A 16,001-nucleotide genomic window follows, 5' to 3' on the forward strand; every position below is an offset into this window, starting at 1 on the left:
AGAAGGGCAGGGAAGGAAATAGGTAGGTCTCGTGCATTAACCGCATCAATGACGGGCTGAAAAGAGTTGTCCAAACCATCAATGATATAGTCAGTGACATCTTCGTCAGGGATAATGGTACCAAGAAGGGCTAACTCGTCAATAGTGGTTTTGATTTTTGTCATGTACTCGGAAATGGAGGATGAACCCTTGGTTATATTTTTGAGTTTGTGGCGAAGTTGCTTGATATGGCCACGGGAAGGGAGGGCGTAAGAAGACTCGAGAGCCTGCCACGCCGCACGAGTGGTGGTGGTACGGTTGAGGAGAGGGCTTAAGGCGGAGGTGATGGTACTTGCTAACGCACTGAATAATAATTTGTCTTGCCGAAACCAAGTGTTGTAGGCCGGATTAGGGGATACAGTTTTGTCAGGATTTGTGATTGTTTGGGAGGGAGGTTCAGTTCCATCAATATAGGCCATAGCCAAGAAAGAGGGATTCGATTTGTAGTCGCCATTGGCGATAGTTAGATCCATCAAACTTGGCGATGGAATGAACGTTGAGAAGGGTGAGGGGCTTGAGGGGTTCGTCTGAATTGGGAATTGTTGCAGACGACATGTTTTCGAAGTTTAGGGTTTCGGAGATTAAGGAAGGAACCTTTCTCCTGATACCATGTAGAAATTGATAATTAGTATTGATTGAGTGATGATTACAATTACATTGGGTTAGCTATTTATATCAATTACAAAAGATATGTTAACCTAGATTAGATATAAGCTATCCTAAATATTAGGAAACTAATAACAATAATATGCACAATTTTAGGCATGAATAATTAGAGGTGATTGAGTCCTCTAATTATTCCTAACAGGAAGAACTCTTTTTATTTAATTTTTAAGAAGAAGGCAGTTATGAAATATTAAGAGCAAGTACAATAATCTCAAATTTTTGACTATAGAAAAAACTTTAAAGTTTTTTTTAATCCATAACTAATTGATTAATGTAATTATTGGTTAATTTTTCATTGGGACTCACAATTTTTTCTTATTTTTTGAAAGAACTTGGTTTTTGTTTTCAAACCAAGTATGTTAATTTAAGAACAAAGACAAACTTTATTTTAAAGGTTTTTTTTGACAAACTCAATAAAAAAATCCTCCATTGCTAATGCCCCAAGGGCAATATGTGTGAAATTTAGTAAAATACTATGCATAAAACTCGGCTATGAACTATGGATAAAGTAACCAAGTCTATCTAACTAAAAAGTGAATCATAGGCCAACAAATTTTACATAGGATTGTCTTTTTTATAGAGTTACCGTGAATCAACGTGGTTGTATAGCATTAACAAAGCAATTCTTTAGTCTCTAAAGATTATCGTCTCTTAAAGATATAATTTTTTAAGAAAATCATTATAGGTAGTTTTAAGAAGTTGAAGATTTATCACTTAAAATTCATTTAGAAAACCATTATAACTTTCACAGCCCAATTACAAAATGCTAGATTCAAATTAAACTCCAAATTCAAGTAGACTTAAATACGCCTCCTAATAGAGGGTAAATAAAAGTAGGATGAAGGGAGTAATATTTTGGGTGACTTGATAGTAAATGCTCACGTACAAATTCAATCACTTGTGGATTACATAATTTGTACACAGTTTTCGAAAAGAAAATGAGAAGTTTCGAGCAAATTAGGAAAAAATACCGACACATGAACAATTCAGAAAAAAAAAATCACTTTATAATAAAAAAATAATTAGTTATTTAAGAGCGTACTTCATTTGAGAGTCTCGATGTTTCTTATGGAGAATTAAAGGAATGATAGTTAGCCCTAATCCTTGTAGGCCTTGAAAGGAATACAATAGGACATTGACGTTGCTTAATGGTTTGGTATCGTACTTTGGAATTAGTTAGTTTGTTAAACCTTTTGAGTTGACCAAATCTAGTATAGAGTAGCCCTTGTTGACCTTATTAATCATATCTGAATTTGGGAATTTTGGTGGAAAGTTGTTCGATGTAGTTCGTGAGTTCAAAGATGCGATTCTAATTTATGGTATCGGAGACTAGAAGTATTAAGTGGTGAGATGATGGAGTAAACAAGCCATGGTACTTGGGGATGACATAGCAAGTGAAGTTCGATGACGAGAATTGTAAAGGAGATACCTTGGGACTTGGATGGTAACAAATGAATTTGTGTGGTGAATTGATTTTGGCTCTTGGAACCAATTGAGTTGAGGAAAACCTACCTTTGTGAGTCCTTGTTAATCCTATGTTATGGTAGACTTTTGAGTCTTTGTTGAGCACCTTAGTGATGTAACTTTATCATAGCAATCATAAGCTTTGAGGAGTGTTTGGTTAAGCGGTAACCCTTTCATTATGCCATTGCTTTGTTCTCCTCTCCTTCTCTTTAGCATTTGTTGAACCCTGTTTTATGCCGAAGTTTACGTATCTTCTTCTTGCCCGAAATATCTTCTTAACTCGAGTACCTCTTATTTCTGTCAACCGTTATTTTTACGGTCCGACTCCTTAGTTTCCTAACTTGTCAGGCTCATGCATCCTTCGAAAATATTTTACCGTTTCTCTATTCCGTTATAACTCCTTATCTACTTAGTATAGTTGGTACCTTGTTGACCATGTTTACAGAGTTAGTGGGATGTGATTTGAGGATTTTTGTATTTTGATTTTTGTCGGGAATTAGTGTAGGAGTTTGTGTCTGTATTGGACCATGTGATATGAGAGCTAGATTTTTGGTGGAATTCTTATGATGGCAATGTTGTAGTCTCCTTGCGAGTTAAGGTTCGCGTGTTTTGGTGGTATAAGACCCACTTTGGTTTCAATTTGATGATGAGACTAATGGGATTAGTTTACCTGGGTGGAGTATTTCTATGGTTATTTTGGATTTGTTTTGGGCATTGTCGTTCGGGGATTGTCGTTTGTCATTTGATCCTTACTTCACGGAATTGGGGATTTATAGTTAAGTCTGTGGATTGTTATTGTAAATTTGGACCTTATATTTAATCCTTTGAGGAATCTTTCTATTGGAATTGGAATATTGTTGGGAAGTAGGATAGTGAACCTTGAGTAAACCGATCAGATGATTTGTGTGATGAACCCATTTATCTTATAGTTAGTGCTAATTATGGATTGGATAGTGCAACTTGTTGCTTGTGGGTTGGTTTCAAGCATGAATGCGTTTGAGAATATTGAATTTTGGTAAGGGTATAATATTGTTACTAGTTTCGACTTTGGATTTTGAGTTTGTTTGATGGAGGATACTGGTGGAAACATTTTGATTGGAAAACTGTTAAGTTATAATTGTAGAGGATAGGATTGTCTCAAGGATTAACTTATGAGTAGACTTGTCGAGGAGTGGTTCAGATGGCTCTTTGGATTAGTGTGGCCTCTGGTTGTTGCCCTGTTGATGTTCGGAGGACCTAGTAGGATGACTCTGTGGTTGGATAATTGAGTGAACCTTTCTCGATGTACCGATCTTCCTAATTCCGATCTCCGACAATTGTCATTCTTGCTATTCTGGCTTGTTCCGTTGTGCTCGCCTTTATGGAACTCATTTGACCTCTTGAGTAAAGCGTCTTTTTCGTTGACATCTTTATTGACTTCATCCAAAAATTTCACCTTTAAAAGTTCAATTCCTTCTTGTCTGTTGGGTGTGAGTTCCCTATCGCGACTTGCACTTCTCGTTCCCGAGTTGTTTTCCGTCTTGCATAGATTCTATATAGTTTGAGTAAACTTTTGGTTCATTTACTTGAAGTAAATTTACAAATTGACCTTTTTCTATAACATTTGAAAATGATTTCTCACTCTCTTTCAACCCTAGTGTTCGATTGGACATCTAAGCTATTTCTCGTTTTGTGTAATGATTCCTTTTCTTACTCTTTTTCCGAGTTACTAAGCCTTATTTAATCATAATTAGTAAAGATAGTATTCTTACTATAGAACTTTAAGCTAAAATTTTGAAAATACTTATATGATTTTTAATGGTTTTAACATTAGTGAATGTTAAATCTCGTTGTTGGAGACGTCCCAATAATGGGTTTTCTCATTTATTGGTGTAGAAATATTTTTATATCTTGATATGAATATGGATGTTCTTGTCTGATCAACAAGAGTATCACCGTTTCATTGAAAAGATACCTATATTTTCTTATAACTATAATTTCTCCTTCTAAGTTTCGAGGGCGAAACTTTTTAAAAGGAGGGTGATTGTAACGCCCGTAATTTGGATCGTTAATATATTTTGAAAATAATTTATTAATCAAATAAAATTTGATATTTAAAGTAATTAAAGTAAAAATAATTCAAAGAAATATAATTTTATTATATTTTGAAGAAAAGTATTTATTTTGATAGTTTCGAAATGTTTAAAAATAGTTTAAACCGTGTAAAACTTTTTATTTCGAAATAAGGGCGTATCGGGGGGGAAAATGACAATTCTTTTGAACGTTGGGTAAACGGATTTGGAAATGGGTCGTATGAATACTCAATTTTCTTGTAATCTCGTGTTTAAAAACTTTGGTCTTGTCGGAATTTGCATTTGACCTACGGTTTTAATTATTATCGAAACGAGCCAAAACCGACTCGTAAAAATCCCGACTTAAACCCGTCTTTCCTCCTTTCCTCTTCCCTTTCACGCGGCACCTCCCCCTTCCCTTTCTATTTTTCTGATTTTTTCTTTCCTTCATCTTCCTCAATCTTCCAAACACCATTTTACCCAAATTCAAGCTTAATTTCACCATAACTTTTGCGTTTCTTATCGGTTTTTCGCATAATTTACCTTTCCGGAATCCCCTCGTCGCGATCTACAACTTGGTATAATTTAATTTCAGTTTTCATTAAGTTGTTTTAAGATGAAATTTCGGTATTTTCGGTTTTGGTGCTTATTTATGGTGTTTTTATTGTTTAATTAGGTGAAGATTTGAAGGACGAGTTCGGGGACTCGTATATTGTCGAGGATAGCGGCTAGTGCTTGTTAGGGTTTGGGTTTTAAGGTGCTAATTGCTCATTTTCTAGCTTAAGGTAACATATTTCGAGTTACTCGACGAAAGATCGTCACATGTTTTTGATTTTTGTATGTTTGGTGAATTTTTATTTGAGTAGTAGTTTTCACATGTTAAAATTTGTTGCATGTATGCTTAAATTATGCCTTTTGTTAGTTTAAATTAACAAAGTTGAATTGGGAACGATTAATTAATGTTCAGACGGTCTTTTACTAAATAAAAATGGAAAAAAATGGTGGTGTAGGGGGGGGGACGGCGGCGAGGCAGTGGCAGTGCCCACGGCTAGCCCACGGTTGGCCCGGGTCGGTCCGTTGCTTGTTTCGCGGTTTTCCATGCAAATTTGTCATTTCAGGTTTATTAATAACATAGTTAGTATGAGTACACTTTAGGAATTGAATCATACTAGTAACAAAAATTATGTTAATGGTAAAATTGTGCTTATATTAATAGTTATCACATGTTAGGATAGTTTACAAAATGAAATTGTAATTAATAGGCTCGAAAGGAATTTTATAGCGATAATTGTAATGTTTTGTTGATTGTGCCGAAAACTGAGCCTTAGTCCCTTTGATCGATGCGATGTCGATTAATTGAGTGATTGGTCACCGCAATTTAACCCGCACTGCCTGTCGCAGGTGGGGTTGCGGGTAAAAATTCGGTTGAATGAATTAGATAATCGGCCTTTTTCTTGCTTTAGGCCATTTATTATATCTCTATTTCACATGTGTAGTTAGTTGAATTTTAAGTAGTTTCCTATATTGTAAAAACGGCCCTAGATTCCCCGAAGCCTTTAATATGGTTAATATTGTTAGAATTGGAAATTGGTATTGAGGATTCTGTTGGTTTATCTGCTGAATAGACATTTATATAGCCTTTCACATGATAGAATGTTAGCATTTAGGTTGGTAAGTTGGACTTTTTGTCCTCTTATGGTTAAGTGAGTGTCTTACTTGTCTTGTGTGGTGTGGGCTAAAGTATTCAAGTCGGGACTATTTGTGACTAGGTCCTAGGTGAGTATTTCGGCCTTCATCATAGATAGGTCTTTATAGTCTCTGACGAGTATATGTTCTTTGCTTAATAGCCTTTGTGTTCTGACTAGTGGATTTATATCCAAGTTGGGGCATGACTTCGTTACTTATTTTGTTAGTAAGTGGTCAGCTTAAGTACTAGCCAACCCTTTGGTGGACTCCTTAGGGTACTCACTTTGTTTTAGAAAAATTGTGGGTCTTGGGTGCGGTGGTGTGTATCCGCATGTCTAGGTCTGCGCAGATTTTAGGCTAGGGTTGTGTTGTGTCTTGGCCATGTTTTATTAATATTAACCGCTGAGCCAAGATACCGGTTCGATTACCTTCCCTACCTCGTGGTATAGACTCGAGTTACAAAGTGACTATTGACCGTGCTAAGAACTTATGCCTGTCTTTGATATATTGCCCTTTCTTGTATGGTGATTTTATGAATCTGTAATAGGTGAGATGTAAGTTTGAGTTCTGATTGATAAAGTTTGGATTACTATTTGAATTATATGATTCACATGATAGTTTAGTTTGGTCAGTTTAGGGGTCATAGGTTAGATTACGTGATAATTACATGGTTTATCATATTGTTTACATGTTACATTACATGTTACATTAATTTTGACGATTCGTGGTGGGAGGACTGAAGTTACTCCCCACCTGAATTGTGGCTTTCGTGTTTGTATAAAATGCGATTGTGGGTCGTTGATGCTTTGTTGGGGTCACGAGGCGAGCTAGTGAGCAAGGAACCTTGGACCTAGTTTGGCTATTCTTTTAGTAAACCTTTTCTACTTTGGTTTTGTATATAATTTGAAGGGACATATGTCTCCCTTTTCTATGTTGGTTTGTATCCTTATATTTCCGCGTCTTTAGTTATGTATGTAAATTAGTTTATCAGCTTTTGCACGGTTTTGACACTCTTTTGGAGTTGGATTGGTTGTGAATGGTTTAGGAAGAAATTTTTTTGAAATTACAGGTTTTTGACTAGTTGAACCATTTACAAACATATCCTACCAGTTTTTCTGTAGAATTTACGTAATTATTTAAGGCTAGATTTAAGGGTGTCACAATATTTGTTTGCTGATCCTTTTATACTTAGGTGTAATATTTTTAGTATTTGAACGATACGTCGTATAACTATGCAACATATAATTTTCAAGTTTTCCAAAAAAAAAAAGTAAATAGGTATTCAAGAGTTTTGTTACAATGAATATATATTGAACAAATACTCGTTATTTCTTTGTAATAAGATATCTTTGTTGCTTATTCAATAATGAACTTAATTTATAAATATATACATAGTATAATATCATGTTATTGTTGTATGGTTAACCAATCTATATGTTTATAAAGATTAAATTAACTAAAGTAAAGGTTCAATTAAATATCGCATAAACGGTCTAACACGTAACTAAATTAGTCCAAATACCAATGTTGCATTATCTAGACCTGTCAAACGGGTCGGGCGGGTCGAATACGGGTCGGGTTAGAGTCAGAATACGGGTCATGAAATAATTTCTAACGCCCTTTTTAAGGATTTTTTTGTTCAAAAAAATATTTTTTTTTTTTAAAATGTAAAACATATTTAAAATCAATATTTAATCATATTCAATGTTTACATTAATTATAATGAGTCATTAACATAATTATTAAAATAAAGCTTTTAATAATTATTTTATTAATAAATATTATAAAAGTTATATAAAATTAAATTTTTAATTATGTTTGTATTTTTAATTAATAAATAAATAATTTTTTTAACTATATTTTCAAATATAATATATAAATATTTATATTTTAATAAAATTCTTGATTTACCTTTGATCCAACGGGTCGACCCGTTCGGATCGGGCCTCAATCTTAAAATAACGGGTCATTTCGGGTTCGGGTCAAACGGGTCGTCGGGTCAAAATTTTCGGGTCTTGACCCTGAAAAAATGGGTCGCGTCGAGTTTACGGATAAGGTCAAAATTTGACAGTCTAGCATCATCCCAAATACCAACCAAATCAAACAAAAATATCACAAATCAGCCCGAGCCTAGTAAAACACGTGATGCTTAGGTTCTATTTGGCAAAACTACCTGAAAAGGTAGCTGAAACCTGAAAAGGTAGCTGAAAACTGAAAAGCTAACCGAAACCTGAAAAGGTAACTGATAAGGTAGCTGAAAAATAGGAGCTGATAAGGTAACTGATTATATAAAAATGTGTTTGACAAATTAGCTGAAAAGGTAGCTGATTTTGGTAAAATGACGGAATAGGATATAAAAATTATTTAATATTATAGAATAAAGGGGTACAAAATGGAAAATAAGTCATTTCAGGTACCTGATTTCTCAAATGCTACCCGAGGTAGCATTTCATTTCAGGTACCTTATTTGACCAAATCAGCTACTTGCCAAACACTTCCAAAAAAATCAGGTAGCTGAAATTTTGGTCAAATAAGTTATTTTGGTCAAATAAACTACCTGAAATGTCGTGTCAAACGGAGCCTTATACTTATTAAGAGAACCCATATATCACTTGGGTCGGTTTACTCATTTATGAGTTATATTATATACTCCCAATCATCCTATTGGACCTAATACATCATTTGAGCCTCTCAATTAATCTTCCGTCGCTTCCCTTTCTCTCTCCCTCATCTAATCTACTCCTCCCTCATCAAATCTACTCCTCCCTCGTCTCATTAATTCTATTAAAATTTTCAAAATCCAACTCAGTTTTTTATAGTAGATTATTTTACGGTAACTTCGTGTCACTAATAAATTTCACAGTCTTCCTATCCGTCCGCCTGGCTTTAGAGCTATATAGGGATACCATAAAATTTAATAGCATGCATTCTTAGTTTTTTAATTTTTACCATGAATTAAAATTTAATATTCATTCCTTTTTTTTTAATCAAATGATATTTTCGTTTTTTTGTTTGCATAGTACTTTTACTCTCATCGATTTTAGTTTTAATTGATGATATGATCATTATTTTCCCGCACAAATAGTTTTTAAATTTTTTTTCACATCGTTTGTTTCCATGATTTTTTTGGGCTTTTCTGTTTCGGTTTACTTTTATATTTTTGGTATTTAGGCTATAGTTTAAAATTATTTTTAATGTTTTGTTTACAGTAAAAGTTTAAAAAGAGGAGTTCATGTATTTTTAGAATTTAAATTTAGAAATGTGATAATTTGTTCATTTTTGTAATTTATAAATTTATAATATTTGTAATTGTTTTAAGAGTTTCTGCTTTTGAATTGTCTAAATTAGGAATCAAAATAATTGGCTGAAATCAAAGAGAGTAATTAAATCAGACAGTGGACGTGGGGCAAAAAAATAGATCCCTGAAAATAAGGAGCCAATAGCATTACTCTAAATGCTTCAGATTTTATAGAAAGAGGATACTTAATAATTACTCGGTGTGCGAAAGTAATCCATATACTATACTCCGTATTATTTTAGCAGTAGGAATCGAAATTCGTCAAAACCCTATTAGCCAACCTTCCTCCGTCATTATTAGCAGCTAAAACAATCAAATAGAAAAACAAGGGGGGAGTAAGAAAGAGAAGCACGAAGACAATAGGATAGCGGGCGCGATCGATCAAGCACCTGCTCGACGACCTCAACACAAGCCTAACCGTACCGTACTATTCACCATTCTATCCTTCCGTCGTCATTGTTCCCGAGACTAGTTAAGGTAAGCGTATTCATCTTGTTTATTATGTTAGTAGATGTAAGACCGTTTTAAATCAAACGTTAGTAGCGATGTCACCGGTAAATACAGTAGGTAGGATAGCTTGGTGTAAGGCCTATTTCAGGGACGTTCCGAGGTCGGTTTTAGGATTAAATATGATGTTTAAGACAGGCCGCACTACCTTGTTTTGGTGCGGTAAATTTTGTCGGGAACGCGAGCCTTGTATGTTCGGATTGTTGTACGGAATGGGTGTGATGGGTTGGTAAGGTGAAGGGACCCGTAGCTATGGTAATGACAGACTGGTTGGTTGCCGTCGCGGCGATGTCGTACATATAGGTGCCCTGTTTTTTTTACCGGATAATTGTGATGTCTGTGCTTTGAGGTTGGTGCCGAGCGATGGCACTGGCTGTAGCATGTGGATCGTGTGGTGGTGTTGTGCCGGTAGTGCAGTGTGAGGAGGTGTCTAAATCATGGTCAGAGGCGAGTGCTTGTGTAGTGGAGGTGTATGTATTGGTAGTTCGTTTGTATGCGGAGTGAAGGGTTGAAGACGAGGGGTGTTGTATTTGGAGTGGGTGATGGTCTTAATAATAATACTAGCTTCTAATTTGTCTTATTCTATGAACCACATAAATCGAAAAATGAAACAAAGGAAATGCATAGGTTAATTAAGGTATAATAATGGTTAATTAATTAGTAAATTAATTAGTACATGTTATAATTGTAGGACCCGACTTTGTAAAGGATCATTTTTAATTGGCTTGCGCGCTCGGATTTGGTAAAAGGTAGGGATTATCCTACTCAACTTATATTTATCTGTTTGTTAATTGTTCATATATGTGGTTGTTTTTATATTGCGATTGTGATTACGGATGTGAAGTTGAGAACATGGAGTTGGATTGCTTATGAGTAGTGGTGATTGTCGTATTGTGATTGAAGGGACCGAACTGCTAGTCCTTTTGAGTTATTTGTTGAAGGGACCGATATACCGCTAGTCCTTGGTTATTATTTGAAGGGACCGATATACCGCTAGTCCTTGGTTACTATTTGAAGGGACCGGTCTGAGCAACCGCTAGTCCTTGTGGCGTCAGTTGATCACTGGCCGCCCCTCAGAGTCTCTTCTCTAGTAGGCTCACCACTAGGAAAATGTGCACATTCGGAGCTGAGGAAGCGTTAAGACGGAGTTTGGGAGAAGTGTATGTGATTGGAGTATAATATGGATGGATGAATGTTATTAGTGTCACCGTAATTTGTGATTATATTGACTGAGCTGGATTTATTATTATTGTGCTAACACTGTTGTCTTTATTTATGTCTTATTTATTTTCAGTATTTGTTATTGTGTTGTTTAGTTAGTCCCTACTCAACCTCGTGGTTGACTGTGTATTCGTGAACACCTCTGATGAACCATAATGGGGAGCAGATTTGACGTACTAAAGATTAGCCGACTTGGGAGATTATGGGAATGCGAGAGGACTTGACCAGCCTACCTAGAAGTTTAGACCACATAGATTATCTAATCACTTTATTATTTCCGTTGCGAGATGTACTTTAATTTATGTTAAGTTTAGTTGGTTAATTTGTATTGAACATGTAATCGCTAAAATTTTATTTAAAGTACTTTGGTGAGTTGGACTTTGTTATTCATTACTTCGGAAAACCGAGATGGTAACAGTCCTATTTATCTAGGAATGTCTTGCTAAAGGCTCTTAGATAAATGGGGGTGTTACAGTATTGTACAAAGATTTATAAAACGCTAGAGCGAAGCATAGGAATTTAAGATATATAAAACACCATACCGTTCGTGGTTACCTTTTATTTGTGTATGTACTATAGAACAATTGAGGCGTTAATTAAACACATACCGATAATTATAAATCACCCGAAACTTATTTCTTTTCTAAATTGAACACTCAAATTATATGTACAATCTGGATTGTACCTGAAATTATTGTAAACAATATTATTAGTATCATTGTAACATACCTTTATAAAAACCAATTGATACATACACAAATACACAATCAAAGTTAGAGCTAAAAACATTCATATAAGATGCAATCATAAGATATTAGAAACGTGAGAGAATTGTAGGAATTTGATTCAATTTTTTTTTGTACAAATATGATTCAATTATGCATGTATATATACGGTTTACATTTGTTTTGTTATAAAGTTATTTGTCATATCACAAAGTTATTTGAAGTCTAATAGAAGTCTTTTTTTTATATAATATGTATAACAATCTTATCTATTTTTTAGGCTCATTTTAATTCATTAATTAATTAAGTGTGAAATCTAATCAAATTAATTGCAGTTGACTTCAATTCATAAACTATCAACGATTTAGAGATGAACATTATGTGTGAAATCTAATCACAAAATCTTTAGGATAGATCTATCTAAAGTATTTCACGTGAATTAGAATATGTTTAGTTGTTCATACAGTTTATTTCTTATCTGATTTATGAAGTTTATCCTCTTAATTCTTAAATATTTATTAAATATTTACTTTAGTATTTTATAAAATTTAAAGACTTTAATATAGCTCGAAGTGTTTTAGGTGTTTCCCTAAAATTGGACTCGCTGTAATCGCTCGAAAAAAGCTTCCTTTAATAATATAGATAGATATATTGATTTTTTTTTTCATTAAATAAAATTACTTAAAGTTGCATAACCCATAAATTTATCATTAATATATTTTTCTATGACATATCCTAAAATTACGATGAAATAAATTTTGAGACAAATTCACTACTCTCGCTATTAATATTTTATTCTTATTAATGAAATAATAGTAATAACATTTCACTACTTGCCGGTAATCATTGTTACTTTTACTACTCCCTCCGTAAATGTTAAATAATTAACATCTCTATACATCTAATAAACTATAAAGTTTAATAAAACTGAATAGATTTTAAATTTAATATATAATTTTATGGTGATTAATAATTAATATCATAAGTGTGCATGTGTATACTAATTAAATATTTTATTTTAAGGAAATTGACTATCTTAATTAATTATTTTATTTTAAGGAAATTGACCATATTTTAGTCTCTTACAATGTTTAGGAAAATTACCAAGCTTCAATATAATTTAATTTTAACCCAAAGTATATAATATTTGCGTTGAGATCCCTTAATCGGGTCCATCACACGGTGCTAGTGATTTAAAACTATATAGTATAATTAATTTGTATAACTTTCTTTAATTACATTGAAGTCCCTTGGTTTCTAGATTTAATATATAGTATTGATTGATTGATAGGGTTATTCGGATCAAGTCATTCCAAGTTTCTAACATAGTCAACTAGATTTTGTGCCCGTACGTTGTACGAGTTATAATATTGACTCGCCTCTAATTGTATCTTCTTAATTGAGAAGTTATGGTTACTTTCTTAGGCTGTGTTTATCCACAGACTCATCTTCAGACTTCAGACTCTGCCACCTCAGCTTTTCACTAACTTTTCATTCTTCAGACTCAGACTCAAACACTCTCAGACTCACTTAAAATATACACTTTATCCTCATACTCATTTCAAACTTTGCCACCTCAACTTTCCACACAATCTACAATATATATATATATATATAATAAAAAAGATCTAGAATTTAATATTAATAAAGATGTACAATATAATTTTAATTAAAAAAAAACCATTTGTTACCCAGCTCAAGTCAATGCACTACTTTTGTTACCCAACTCAACTCAATTTTTGTTATCCAGCTCAACTCAACTTTTGTTACACAACTCAACTCAATTTTTGTTACCCAACTCAACTCAATAAGATGGACTTTTTCTCAATTTTTGTTTTTCAACTCAACTCAACTCAACTTATTGAGCAAAACAATACATAATCTACTATAAAAAACGCAAATTCTCCCTAAAATCGAAATAAGACGGACAAAATGTTGTCATTTTACGATAAAATGTTAGCTTCATAAAATATTTTGTCACTAAATGGTTACATTCTTTTAAAAAATGGTGACATTTAATCCGTCTTATTTTAGAGCGTCTGAAGCAAGACGGACTATATTAATAAAATCTACAACTTATATTAATAAAATAATACATCATTACTATTCATCCGTTCAAGAAGCGTCTTGGAAATCCAAGACCGATGTTAAGACTCTCACCCAAGACTCCCCACTTTATCCCTAAGACGCACGAAAAAGCTGCAAATCTGAAGCTCAGACTTTCCCTCATACTCTTGCTCATACCGCGTTAAACTTAGTCTTAACATTAGCTTTGTTTCTAATTGTATCTTCTCAATGGAGAAGTATTGGTTACTTTCTTAACATTAGCTTTGTTGTGAGAATGCGAGTATATACAAATAAATTGACTTTGTTTTGGAATATGTGTATATACAAATAAATTAACTTTTTTATGGTTTGTGTATATAGAAATTATAATCACCTTTGTGGGAAGTTTATAATTTGTGTATATAGAGCTGTTCAAATGCGGGCTTGGACTGGACATGGGTCGGGCTGTAAAGGAAAAAGTTGTCCTTTAAGACCTTAGTCGGGCGGCCCATGGGCTAATGGGCCGTAACACGAACCTTCAATTTAGATGTTTTATTAATTAAATATATAAGGGTACCCAATATATAAATATTTTCGTTATATTTTAACCTGTATAGTTTACGTATTATTTTAGTGTTCCACGTCCATGTAAAATTGATACAAATTTCTTTGAAAATGTCTTTTTTTTTTTTTAAGAGTAAAAGTAAAAGATTTAAATAGTAAACGGGCCTAATGGGTTGGCCCATAGAATTTTCTTGTTGTCCATACCCGCCCATTTAACTTGGCGGGCTTGGCTTAGCCCGCCCTCTTAATTTTTCGGGTAAAAAATACTTGTCCAAACCCACGTAATAAGCGGGCTGGATGGGCGGGCCTAATAGGCAGGATGACCCATGAACATGTATACTTTTAAGTAATAAGTATCGTGATCTAATATTGAATAAGTCATGAATATTATTGCAATCAGCTCCCTTTGAGCTCTCCTTACTACTATACGATAATTGACTCAGCCATATTAGATTAAAAGTTATATTGTTGCATAATTTAACTTTTAAATTAATTGTTGTGTGGTAATCTATCCCATTAAATTAGTTGGAGTCTCTCACAATGCCTGAAAAAAGCCTCTTATATATATATATATATATATATATATATATATATATATATATATATATATATATATATATATATATATATATATATATATATATATAAAATATAAAATCGAATAATCGAATATAAATGAGTGCATATAAACCAGTGCAATAAAATCGAACTAAACCCTAAATTAACTCAAAAATCCCCAAAATTAGGGGAAAGTCTAATGCGTATGAACACTCGATTATGTCGCCAGTAATTAACACTCACAATCTTATCTATATAAAAGCAGAAGACAATACTCATCAGAGAGCGCGCCACGTCATTAATTCATTTTTTTTTTCAAAAATGGAGATTATGGTGGGACCCATGTGTGTGCAACGTATTTAATTACTAAGATATCCGTCTTTAAAAGCATGCGCTTAAATCCGTCTCGCAACAAATTATATAAAGTCATCTTACGGAATACTTATTCAAATTAATATTATGATAAAATTAGTAAACCAAAATTACACAATAAAATTACATAATTTCAGGAAAAAAATTACACTTATATACGAATCAAAAATACATCGAGAATGAAATACAAAATGAATAACAAGTATTTTTGTTATGAATAATTTTACCTTGCGCAGTAAATTTAATGAAAACATGATTTTTTAAAAATACAGTGTACGAGAATTTTTTTTTTAAAATATCAATAATGACGAGAAATGTACTTGGAATATAAAACTCGGCATCAAAGTACCAGTCGCGCACACCGAAATTGGTAGGTGACAATGATGGCAAACCGAGTTAATATAGACTTCAGCAAGCAGTGAAATCTATTTTTAATTTTTTTTTTACTCTACAAAATAAACAAATAAATTTTCATTTAAAACTTTTATGTGAGTTTTAGTTAAATTATTTTTGTCGTACTGTATTTATATAATTGAAAACGTATACCACTTATAGGTACTTAGATTGACCAAAAATATGCGATTGCAAGTTGGTAGTTCAACTGACAATGTTGAGGAGTTACGAAAAATCCCCGAATGGCTCTTAGAAAATGATGGAGAAGTTGATCTAGAATTACCAGCCGACTTACTAATTCAGGATGTGACGAATCCTATTAAGACATTAGTAGATGTCACTTATCCGGATCTGCTAGCACAATTGTGGAATCCGGAATATCTCCAACAAAGGGCAATCCTGGCCCCTACT

General features: G+C 33.3%; 1 long non-coding RNA gene across 2 annotated transcripts; it reads left to right on the plus strand.

Moving 5' to 3' along the window:
- The first annotated feature begins 9,460 nt into the window (after nucleotides 1-9,460).
- LOC141627695 (uncharacterized) lies at nucleotides 9,461-11,270 on the plus strand. Of its 2 annotated transcripts, none has more exons than XR_012537056.1 (3): nucleotides 9,461-9,681; nucleotides 10,403-10,460; nucleotides 11,028-11,270. It is a non-coding gene; the product is annotated as an uncharacterized LOC141627695 (long non-coding RNA). The 2 variants fall into 2 exon arrangements; XR_012537057.1 differs by having other exon boundaries at nucleotides 11,099-11,270.
- Nucleotides 11,271-16,001: the final 4,731 nt, after the last annotated feature.

The sequence above is a fragment of the Silene latifolia genome, chromosome Y, assembly GCF_048544455.1.
Source record: "Silene latifolia isolate original U9 population chromosome Y, ASM4854445v1, whole genome shotgun sequence".
In the NCBI taxonomy this organism is placed as follows: Eukaryota; Viridiplantae; Streptophyta; class Magnoliopsida; order Caryophyllales; family Caryophyllaceae; genus Silene; species Silene latifolia.